Source organism: Phyllostomus hastatus, unplaced genomic scaffold (genome assembly GCF_019186645.2).
Source record: "Phyllostomus hastatus isolate PE091 unplaced genomic scaffold, TTU_PhHast_1.1 phas_scaffold_501, whole genome shotgun sequence".
In the NCBI taxonomy this organism is placed as follows: Eukaryota; Metazoa; Chordata; class Mammalia; order Chiroptera; family Phyllostomidae; genus Phyllostomus; species Phyllostomus hastatus.
The window spans coordinates 29,760,401-29,772,199 of NW_025334033.1; the positions used below are offsets into that span (position 1 = coordinate 29,760,401).

An 11,799-nucleotide genomic window follows, 5' to 3' on the forward strand; every position below is an offset into this window, starting at 1 on the left:
GGGGGCGGCTCCGGAGTGGGAGTCCCCGCACTCGGAGGGGCGGCTGGGCGCCCTCCCCGGGACAACCGCGCTGCGCTGCTGAGCTTGGGTCTTCCCCTGCCGCGGGCCGCCGAAAGGCAGACGGGTGCATAGTCCAGGGCCACCCCCAAAACATCCTGCCCGGACCCCCTGGCATTCTCCAAACCCCGGCATTCACCGCCTCCCCGCACCAAGCTTAGCTTCCGCAGCCTGGACCCGAGCAGGGCAACGGGGATCCACGAAGCTGGTGGAAAGTTAGTCGAGAGGCTGCAAAGCCCCCTCCCCGACTCCGGTCCCCCAGTATCTCAGGCGGTTCGAAGCTCCACGTCCTCTCAGTCCCCGCCCAACCACCTACCTGCCTCTGCGGCCCGCCCAGGGCTCCGCCGGCCAGTCGCTCAGTCCTGTCCTCTGGAGCCCGAGCCACGCCAGAGCGCCGGGCCAGTAGCCGGAGCTGCCAGCAGCCCAGAGCCGGGTGGTGGGCGGCGGGCAGCGGGCACCGCGAGCGAGTGCGCGAGCAGGCGGGCTGCTGGAGCTGCGCTGCTGCCGCCGAGCCCGCCCCCACCCCCTCCGTCCCTCGGTCCCTCCCTCTCTCCTTCCCTACCAGCCGTCCTCCTCCCCGCTCACGGCTCCCTCCCTCCGTTCTCCCCCACTCTCCTTTTTTTTTTTCTCTCTCTCTCCCTCTTTGGTCCTTTCAGATCCTGCTCGTTTGCTCTCTCTTTTTCCTATCTTTTAGTCTCTTTCTCCAATTTCCCTTGGGTTCTTTTTTCTCTGATACAACCCTTTTCAGCATTTCTTCTCAACACCTCCCCACTTGCGTTCTTTTGCACGTTTCTCGCATCCCTCTTTTCTCTCTCCTCTATTCCTCTTTGCTATTTTCTTCTCCTTTTGACCTTTTCAAGTCTCTACTCTCCTTTCTCAGCTCTACTCCCCTACTCCCTCCGGGTGGGTCGGAATGGCCTGCAGCCGCCTCCTTCCAGCTGTTCGGAATGGGGAATCCCCAGGGGTCGAGCGAGGCCCGGGTACCCTCCAGCCCTTCTAGTCACAGGCTGAGGACAGGGAAGGGCGTGCCAGGGCTGAAGGCTGTGACCCGAGACCAGGGTTGGGAAACATCTGGACGGTAAAAGGGCAAGCAGGCAAAGAACCCAGAATGTCAGGCCCCTAGGCATGCCAGGCTGAGCTGTGTCTGGGAGATGAGGAAATTTCGGCCCAGAAAGGAGAGCTCGGGGGACTACCTTGCCTATGTCAACTCCAGAGGCAAGGCCTAGTCCACCACTGCCCCTGGCAAACAGGACAGGGCTCCTCCGCTGACCCCAGAACTGCGAGGGTGCCAGAGGTAGATCCAATCCTTCCAACCTCTCTGCCTGCGGCAAGCTCCAAGCCCCAGCCCCCAGTGCCACAGGGAGTCCCTTGGGCCACCTCACTGTCCCTCGACCCTCCTGGGAAGCCCAGCCCTGGTGAAGGGGAGAACCCGGATCTGATGTGTCTCAGGGAACACTTCTCCCCACCTGGACCCCTCTCCAAGAAACGTGGGACTTATCATCTTGTTCCTGCATATCAGAGATGGGAGAGCAGTAGCAGGGCGCTTTGCCTATGTGGTTCATCTCCTTTTCTCCTTGAACTACAGCAAGAGCAGAAAGACCCAGACTTGAGAAAGGTGCTGTACACATCTCAGGGAGGAATTTATTTTATCTTATTTTATTTTATTTTATTTATTATTTTATTTATTTATTTATTTTTAGAACAAAGCACGCATTACCTGAGGCTTTGGGAAAATCTGAGCCTACACACATGCCTGAGCACCTCGACTTCCTGCTCCAGCCACTGATAATGGACTTCATTCTGATGAGGGAAGTCCCACTTCTTGAAGATTTTCCGGGCCCTTCCCCATTTCAGCCCAGTGGTTTCCAGAGGAGAGATGGAGAGTTCCAGGTTTCATGGACCCCACTCTGCCACCCTGCTTTGTCAAGACAGGATCATGACTCTCCTAGTTTTGTACCTAACTGCTGGGACCAGTTTTGTTCCCGCTCCATACTGTTCCTTCCATGGTAGCAACCAGAAGCAGACTCTCCATTCAGCCCCTGGGTAGAAACCTACCTTGGAATATTGACAAAACTGCACAAATATCCTACCAGTTTCCTGTCTTTAGACATCAATTCAAATACATAATTTGAATTTTATGCCTGGGCCATGGTTGTCACACCACAAAACCAGAAGAAGCACCTGGGACTAGGGTGAGCTGGGACTAGGGTGAGGCTAGTGAGGCACCTAGGACACAGAATTTAAGGAAGCAGGCACGCTCTGGGTTGTGCATGTGCAGGTTTGGCATCTGAGAGAGAATGCCTCTTTCAGTGCTGCATCCTAGGGCCTTCCTGCCTCACCCTAATCCTGGCCCTGCTGTCAAACCTCAGGGCGATCACTCACCACCTGTATGGCCCTGGTCCATCCCTGCAATTCTCTGGCCTTCTGCTTCCCCACCTGACACTGAAGAGGCTGAGACAGATGTTCTGTAAGGGTTTCTCCAGCTCTGAGGTGCTGCAGTTCATGGGGATCAGAGATGCTGAAGGTGCTACAGTTTGTGGGGGTCAGAGATGCCGAAGGCTAAGAGAATGGGTTCTAACTTCCCGGGTGTGTGTTCCTGCTCTGCCAGTTACTACGACACATAACCTCCCTGGCCTCAGTTTCTCTATCAGTAAGATGGGAATGATAACAGTACTGTGAGCCCTGAGAGGAATAAACCAAATAATACACGCAGTGGCACTTATAACTGTTGGCAATTAATATTATGTAAGGTAAGTTTTGCATTTCTTTTCTTCATCTTCACATTCCCTTTTGGATCATGAATTAAGCTACCCCACACACCACCCCCCAACCTCTGTATGGTAGCTGTCTATTTATAACTCTCAAACCTCAGTTCTAACAGGTTTGGGGAGGGGGGCAGGTCTTCCTGGAAAACCATTCCACCCCATCTCAGGAAGCAAGTGCACGGGAAGCCACCCACTCCCTCACCTCTCTCTCACATACACTGAGGGTTGCTGGCCCCCTCCACACTGGGCTGGGGATTGCCTGGTTTCCTGCCATACTCTAAAAAGCCACACGGATCTATAAAGCTGCACCTTCTCTACCCATCTGGCAGGCCTCCAAGGACTCAGGTCCCAGCAGAGCCAGGAACACTTTTAGCAAATGTCTCTGAGGGTCGGCTCGGGGTCACATTGGAGCCCGTGATCCATCATTCATTTGCCAGTCCCTGAGAGCCTGCTTATGAAAGGCACCGCTCTGCACACCCTATTGATGTCTGTATGTTCAACCCAGCTGCAACAAGTTTATTTTAGAAGGTATGACAATGCTAAGACCCCACTACTCATCTAAATGCATCATCTGAGACCAAAGTCCACTATTCTGAGCTATAAGCCTTGCTCTCAAAAAACTTACACTGTAACTGGAGCAAGAAGACAGTAAAACAGATGAGCTGAGTGAGGTGATTGAGAGCAGGAGCCCTGGAAGCAGATGCCTGAATTCAAACTCATGCTCTATCACTTAGCTATGTGACCACAAGTGTGTCAATCTCTCTGTGCCTCAGTGTTCTCATCTGCAAAATGGGAATGATAGTGTGATCAAACACTGCTACTATCTCTGTCTTATAGAGGAGGAAACTGAGGCTCAGAGAGAAGAATTTCCGGGCTCAAGGTCACTCAGAAGGTGAGCAGAGCCCAAGCAGGGTTCATTTCATAGCCTTTGCTCCTGCTCTCCACCTTCACCCCTCAGCTTCTCTGATCCTTCTTCCTACAGGGACTCCAAGTGTCTCTTCTCCAATGAAATGGCATCTGAAACCCGGTTCCATTTCCATCCTCTCTACCTACTTCAGCCTGGATGGGGATGGGAGGTAAGGAGGCCAAACTCTGCTGACCAAGGTGGGAGGACTTCTTCATTCTTAGAAATAAATTATGAGAAGGCTAGGACACCAGACAGCCTGGCCAGCGCTCAGACCGTGGTGGTCCACACCTTCCTTCACTCACATGCACAGGAAATTCCCTTTGTTTTCCTTCCCTCGCTCACCCTCCTTTCTCTGTTGGGGATCACCTCTTCCCTCCCTCTTCCCCCACAGAGCTCTGGCTCCGAGCCCGAGCCCGGAGCCCGAGCCCCAGGGACAAAGGTGCAGTGCACCAGGGATCACTGGAATCTGTTGAGTGATGGGAAGATTTCAGAACTTACAGGATCTTTTAAACTCCTCAAGTGAAACCTGGCATATGAGCGTGCTTGAGAAAATGTTTGTCTTCCCACCAGACTCTAAGAGATATACTTGTGATCTTACTCATTTTCATGTGCATTACAAAGCCTAGCATGGGGCCTTGCTACAAGAGTAAATATCTACAATTTGTTAATAAGGTATACACATGATTTCACTTAAACCTCCCAACAATTCTGCACAGCAGGCATTGCTATCCCCCTTTCACAGAGGGGGAAACTGAAGGTCTGTCTAAGAGAATAAATTACCCAAGGCCATGTAGTGATAGAATCCAGATTTGAACTCAGTCCCATTCAAAGCTCCTTCCTCAGTGCTACAGCATCTTGCATTGCAGGGCTGGATTAGGGTAAAGTAGGCAAAGGACCCAGGTCCAAAACTGAAGAAGGCACTCGCTCTCCGGTGCTGTCTATGCCTGCACAGCCCTGAGAAAAAACAATCATCGGCTGTTCTCCCCCCAGAATTACGGAGGACTGTGGGATCCTGCGGCTTAGCTATGGACAAAATGTAGAGGAGAAACCACTGAGCAGCCAGGATCTAAGGTAACTCATCGGCGTAACATCTGCTCACATAACATGCCCTGACAGAGCATGCCCCAGCGCAGCCTCAAGTATCTCTGCACACCACAGTCCTGCCCAACGGACAAATTACCAAGCGATCATCACCCAACACAATTCCGTATTGTACACACCGACAGGACGCCAGGGCCTGCAAACGCATGTAATACAATTCCTGCACTCACTTAAAAATGGGAGGGAAGTGGGTGGCTGGAATAAAACCCAAGTGAAGTGACTCTTTGAAAGCTTTTTTTCAAATCTATAACCATCAATTGAAGTCTTGATTAACTTGGTTGTACTTATTAAATTGTGTTCAGTATTTCATAACTTTGAATATAGATTGAATATTTAATGAGATCTATTTACATATAAACATCAGAAATGCCAGTTGCTTTGAATTGAGAATTGTGTTTGTGACTCATTCTCAGGAGCTAGCGCTGGAGATCTCTCCATTCTACATTTTCACAGATTTATTTAAATTACAGGTTATCACCATGACATTATTACTCTATCACTTGTTATGATGTTCCACTATTATAACAAGATTACTACACAGTCCCGAGAAACGTGGCATTTGGACACTGAACTTCCTTGCATCCAGGCAAACTGGTCCTGGGTTTCTAAGCTCTCTTTCCTCCATGTTTACCAGGCAAAGGCTCCAAATACGACCCTGTGAAATGCATCCTGCCTTAAGCCCTTAGTCCTCCCACAGGCACGAGATGATCTGGAAGCAATTTATGTGGTATATTTTGTTTAAGACCAATTTGTCCAAGAGAAGCAACTCTGCTTTGTGGACTGGTGACAAGCAGCATGAATTTCTGACTCTTTTTTACAAAAATCAGAGAATCAGATGCAAACACAGCCTTCAGAGGCATCATGGAGATACGTGAAAGTCCTTGGAGGATCTGGATTCCAGAAATTAATCAATGAACTCAGCCTGTCCCCATATGCAGATTTCCCATAACTTACAGCTATATTAACAGGTAATTACTTATTACTCTCTGGGTAATAAGTAATTTAAAAATGTGGTTTGTTAGGGGCCAAAGTTAAATCATTGGAAATAGTCCGTATGCCACAGCAGGCTGCAGCCCAGCAGGATATAAACTGCTTATTCACAAAAGACAGCTGATGCATTCTCCATCAAATAACCCATCTCACAGACACACCTTTGTCAGATTCTGATTTGCTTTCATTTGGGGTCTAAAGCAAATGTAAATGATGTTGCCAAAAGAATAGTAATGACAATGACACCATTGGGTGGAGAGTGAGCCTTCTGACCAAGTCAGTGCAGTCAGACTTTTTGGATGCTATTTTCATTTTATTTGCGACAGAGAATTGGGAAAAGGTATATTTCTAAAACTTCCCTCTCTTCCCATCTTCAATAATCTATCAACCTGAACATCCTGATAGCTTCATGAGTTTAACTTCATGCCTTGAATTTGACATAGAGATCTGGGCGCCCTGATTTTATTTCTGCTGTTCTCAGAACCTGAATGCCCTTAGCATCCTCTTTGAAGTTTGGCAAACTCCAGTTTTGTCCTTTAAAACTGCTCATTGATAAGGTCTTCCTTGCCTGAGCCGCCCCCTCCCCCCCCCATTTCCCTGCCCCTATTAGCACTTTTTTCTGCTGTTTGATGTTTTACATATCTATCTGCCCCCATTGGATGGTGAATTCCATAGTCATTTCAGTATCTCCAGTGTCCTTCTTGCACAGTGCCCAGCCTAATGTTGGATGGATGATTAAACTTGGACATGAAGGCACGTGGGTTTTACTTTTGGCTTTTTATCCTTTGACTTGAGTTGAGCGAGATGTTGGTATGGGAGCCATCTCCCTTTCCAGGGAGCTCATAATGCCACTCATTCGTAGACTTGAGTCAAAGTTCAAAGGGATTAGCATCCTTCATTTTGCAGAGAAAATCATTACCCTCATGGGTTGTTTTAAAGATTTTTATTTATTTTTAGAGAAAGGCTAAGGAAGGAAGAGAGGGAGAGAAACATCGACGGGTTTCCTCTTACACATCCCCAACTGGGGACCTAGCCTGCACCCCAGGCATGTGCCCTGACTGGGAATTGAAGAAGTGACCTTTCAGTTCACAGGCCTGTGCTCAAACCACTGAGCCACACCAGCCAGAAAACCCTCGTGTTTTCACTCAACAAACATTTCTGAAGTTCTTACAATGGGCCAGGCCCTCCGCTCATTGCCTTGAGTCATAACCCAAATTACCAAATGAACCCAAGGGAATTCCCAGGAGCACACAGGTCCAAGAGCAACCTCTTTTCTCTGGCACTGTTAGTGGCCTCCCTGCAGCAGCCAAGAGACTGGGAAAAGTAGGGTGCTGTCCTGTTGTTACAGGGTGCAGCCAAGAGGGAGGATCCCAAATAGGCATTTGAAATGGGGTCCAGAACTCAAGGTGTCCAGGAGATTTTAAGGTGTCTTCACCCCTTCCCCCACAGGTGTGAGTTGGGGGAAGGGGCATACAGAGCAAGAGCATGCAGGGCAGTTTTGCAGCTAATCCATGGCATGGTCATTTAGCATACCTATAGCCTTTGGCTGGTCACTTAGATATGCTGAATAGCTATGGCCAGGCTCAAGGCCAGGGGGATGGAAAGGGATCTCCCCCCCAAGATGGGACTGGGGGACAGGTCCCCTGAGTTACGGTGCCTGTGTGGGAGCTTGGAGAAGATTAGCTCCATGACATGGGGTGACACCTGCCCAGACCCACGATGGCGACCAGAAGAGCTGGAGAAGACAGCAGATTGAGGGCAAGTGTGCCCAAGTGTAGGAGGAGTCAGAAATGGGGCTGCAGAGGAAGATTGGCGCGGGGGATTTAAACCCAGACACGGCAGCCATTGAGGGAGAACCATGCGGCCTTGACAGAGTGGAGACTCCCGCAGCCCTGGGAAAGAGAACCATGTGCCTTTGCCAGAGTGGGGACCCCTGCAGCTTTAGAAGGCGGAACCACCACCTGGTTTTAGCAAAGATCCTGGTGACTCAGCTGAGGGTGCCGGGAACCCAGGGAGGTCTCCCAGTCGAGATGAAGCACTAACTGGGAAGAACCAGAGGACTGCCTGAGCCATGGACTTCTATTTCCTTTCCTGAGATATGGTACTTTGGACTGGGCAAAGGGGGAAGGAAGGAAGGAAGGACTGTGTCTGTTTGTGGGGGTTTTAAAGGGACTTTAGGATTTTTGATAAAGACATTAGGTCATTACTTTAAGTTTGTATAGCATTAAATAAACATTTCCTTTCCTTTTCACTTATCTCTGGCATTGAGAGACGTCTTTCCTTGGGCGGCGGACATGACGGACCTGGGGGCTTTTTTTTCAATAATAGTATATTGTCCCAGGCCCCCCTTGTTTGTTCTGTAACACTGTGGTAACTTGATTTCATAAATTCTTAGCTTTTTCTAAGTGCCTCAGTGCTCTGTGGAAATAGGTAGAGTATTCAACTCAACTCTCACACAAAGAACAAACTGCTGCCCTCCTCTCCAGCTTCCTCGGCCTCTACTCCTTGCTCTGCGGTTGGTTCTCCAGCAGTGTCGAAGGGCTTTCGGGCCATGTGACCATTCGAACACAAGCTCCATGAGGAAAGGTAGTTTGCTTTGTTTGCCCCTATATACACAGTACTTATGAAACATAGTAGGCCATCAGTGAACATTTCTTGGATGAATTAATGAATAAGATATCATACCTTTGTCTGTGCTAGTGATGTGTCCTATACTTGCAATGCTCTTCCGTCTTTCTTCAACCTAACTCTTCCTCATCCAGCAAGACAGCTCAGGTATATTCTCCCTTAGAAAGTGTTCCTTGAAACCCCTGGGCTGGACAGAGCACCTTGCCTCTAGGTTTCTTGGCACTCTGTGCATAAGCTTCTCTTATCACTGAGCACAGCATACTGCATTTATCTGTTATGTGTCTGCTTCCCACACAGGACTTTGAGATCTTGAAGACAGGAGCCATACGCTTGCTATTCATCTTCCTACCCTCAGCTCCTTGGCAAAATATCTGGAACATAGAAAGCACTCTACAAAGATTTATCAGGTTGAACTAAACAACCCCAAGTGGATACAGATTGGGTCATACCAAATGTGATTGCTAATTCATTTGGTCATTTGGCAAATATTGATTGAGCACCTACGATGTGCCAAGCATTGTTCTAGGTACTGGAGAGCCAAACAGACAAAAATCATGATGATGATAGTGCTTATCAATTAAACATGACCCAGATCTTTTACCAGGCTGGTTAAGTGTTGTATAGAGTCCATATGAAGACCGCTTTATTTTATTTTATTATTTTTAAAGATTTTATTTATTTCTTTTTAGAGAGAGGAGAAGGGAAGGAGACAGAGGAAAAGGAACATCAATGTGTGGTTGCCTCTTGCACACCCCTTACTAGGGACCTGGCCTGCAACCCAGGCATGTGCCCTGACTGGGAATCGAACTGGTGACCCTTTGGTTAGCAGGCTAGCACTCAATCCACTGAGCCACACCAGCCACGGCTCAATATGAAGACTGTTTTAAACTTCAGCTTTAATCATAGTATTATTTAAGTTAGGCAGAAAGTTCAGGATCCACTAAGTCAGTGGACTCTCTTTCCTGGACTTCAGTGTCGCAGCCTATATAATGGGCATGTACTACAGTCTCCCATGAGATATTTTCATATATGTTTATACAGGGTCCTCTGAAATTCCTTGCACATTTTTAAATCACAATAATATGCCTAGAAATGCTTTGCCCGTAGCATTAAGTTTTTCAGGGCTTAGAAAATACTTCACAATTACACAAAATGCATTTTTATTTAAGCTCTCATAATAAATAAAAAATTAAAATCCAATCAGCTTTCAATGCAGCTGAAATTTAATTTGCCCTTTAAATGCCATTTGTAGATTTCTTTGATCATACCCAACACCTATGGAACATTAATAAGACATGACCTTGACCTGAGAGATGCTGCAGGTAAACAAGGTGCTATGGGATCACAGAAAACAAACATTCATTTTGCTTGGGAAGATATCAGGGAAGGCTGGACAGGAATGGCGATACCTGAGCCAAGCCTAAATCCATACATAGAGTTTGACAAACAACGGAGAGAGGGAAAGGACAGGCTGGAAAGGGAAGGGACACAAGCAGCTGGAGCAAATGTAACCACGGGGGAAAAGGGGAGAAAAAGTCAGAAAGGTGCCCTGGCTGGCGTAACTCAGTGGATTGAGCGCGGGCTGCGAACCAAACCATCGCAGGTTCGATTCCCAGTCAGGACACATGCCTGGGTTGCAGGCCATGGCCCCCAGCAACCGCACATTGATGTTTCTCTCTCTCTCTCTCCCTTTCTCTCTCTTTCTCCCTTCCTTCCCTCTCTAAAAATGAATAAATAAAATCTTCTTAAAATTTAAAAAGAAAAGTCGGAAAAGTGAGCTGGGCTCCGATACTGACTGATAACAAGTTAGAATTTTATTCTGGAGACAATGGAGAATAGTGTTAAAGCTTAAAATTTTAAAAATCATATAACTCATTTATATATACATATTACACACATTATAAGGACAGATGTTATAATACTCTGTCATAAAAATATATATAAATACCAAAATTTTCACACACACAGAAATGAATATTGTCTGCCTTTTATGGAGTGTTTACTGGGGTGGCGATCATGCTGTGCTAAGTACCTGATGGGCATTGTCACATTTTATTCACTACAACGCTGAGATATGAGTATCCTGATGCCTATTGTACAGGGGTCACAATGGAGGTTTCAGGTGGTTCAGCCTCCCAGCTACTCTGACCTGGAACTTGAACTCAGATGGGGCTGACTGCAAAGCCCATTATTTTAACCTCTAGGCTCTAGCTACATTGTACATAAATTATTAACAACTGGTGAATGACGGGTTTGCATAAAATTCTCTTTTTAGCCTTAGTATATCAAAAGTCTTAAAATGTTCATACTCTTGAACCCAGTAATGAAACTTCTAGAAACAAATCTTAGAGAAATAATCAGAAATTCATCCAAAAGCGCATGCACTAAGGTAATTATTACAATGTTATTTATGATAGAGGAAAGCTGGAAGCACCCTAAGTGCCCAATGTTAGGGGAAGGGCTCACTATAAAATGATGGAATATTAGATAACCATTAAAATTATGATTGCATAGGAGACTGTGTGTGTGTGTGTGTGTGTGTGTGTGTGTATAATCTTAACTGTGAAAAGAAAAATGCACAGCAAAAGTAAAAAACCCAAAAATGAAAAGGACATGTCCAGATGTAAGTAGCGGTGGTCTCTGTGAGGGGTTGGGATATTTTTCCCCCTACGCATTCCAAATTTTCTATATTTGAGCACCTCATTCTTCAAATCAGAAAAAAAGTAGTTTAAAAAAATATATCTTGTGTCTGATGAGAGTCATGTCATGTAGGTCAACCTGGGCCGTCACAAGATGAGAGCTGTCACAACCAAATCTGCTCCCTGCCACTGGACCCTAGGATGTCTGGAGATCCAAACAGTGACTCAGCCAGCGTCCTGACCGTGACCAGCAAGGGTTCGCACTCACACCGTCCTATTTACTTGTAGGCACCCAGACATTCAAAGAAAGCAGAAAAATTTATCTTAGAATAAAAATATAAATTGCTAGTACAGTACAATTTGTTTGATTAACACTTCTGTTAAACATTACAATGTTTGCTCATTAGCTTGACAGTGTTAATTCTTGAGGTGAGGAGGTAAGGGGAAGGCGAAGGAACATCAGGAACTTTGGGCCCTGACCTGGAAACCTATTGTCTGGTTAAGTGCTGAAACTTACTATAAGATTGGTGGGTCCTCCCAGAGGAATTAGAGTTAAAGCTAATAACCCAATCTGGAATAATTTAAAGCTCTTTTTAGGGAAGCTTTTGACTCAACTGGGCTCATTATGTATGGGTTTAATGTGTAACAATTTGTTCTTGAAAGCTAACGTTATTGTTGGCAATAAAGATAGGAAGGGAAAATAAGTTTGCAA

At 46.9% G+C, this 11,799-nt stretch overlaps 1 protein-coding gene across 3 annotated transcripts in view; it reads right to left on the bottom strand.

Moving 5' to 3' along the window:
- Positions 1-480, bottom strand: part of MEGF11 (multiple EGF like domains 11) — a 353,113-nt gene extending 352,633 nt beyond the window's left edge. For all 3 annotated transcript variants that reach the window (XR_006783853.1, XM_045823915.1, XM_045823914.1), the window contains exon 1: positions 374-480. The gene's annotated coding sequence lies outside the window, so the exon portion shown is untranslated. The remainder of the gene's footprint in view (positions 1-373) is intronic.
- Between the last annotated feature and the right edge of the window lie 11,319 nt (positions 481-11,799).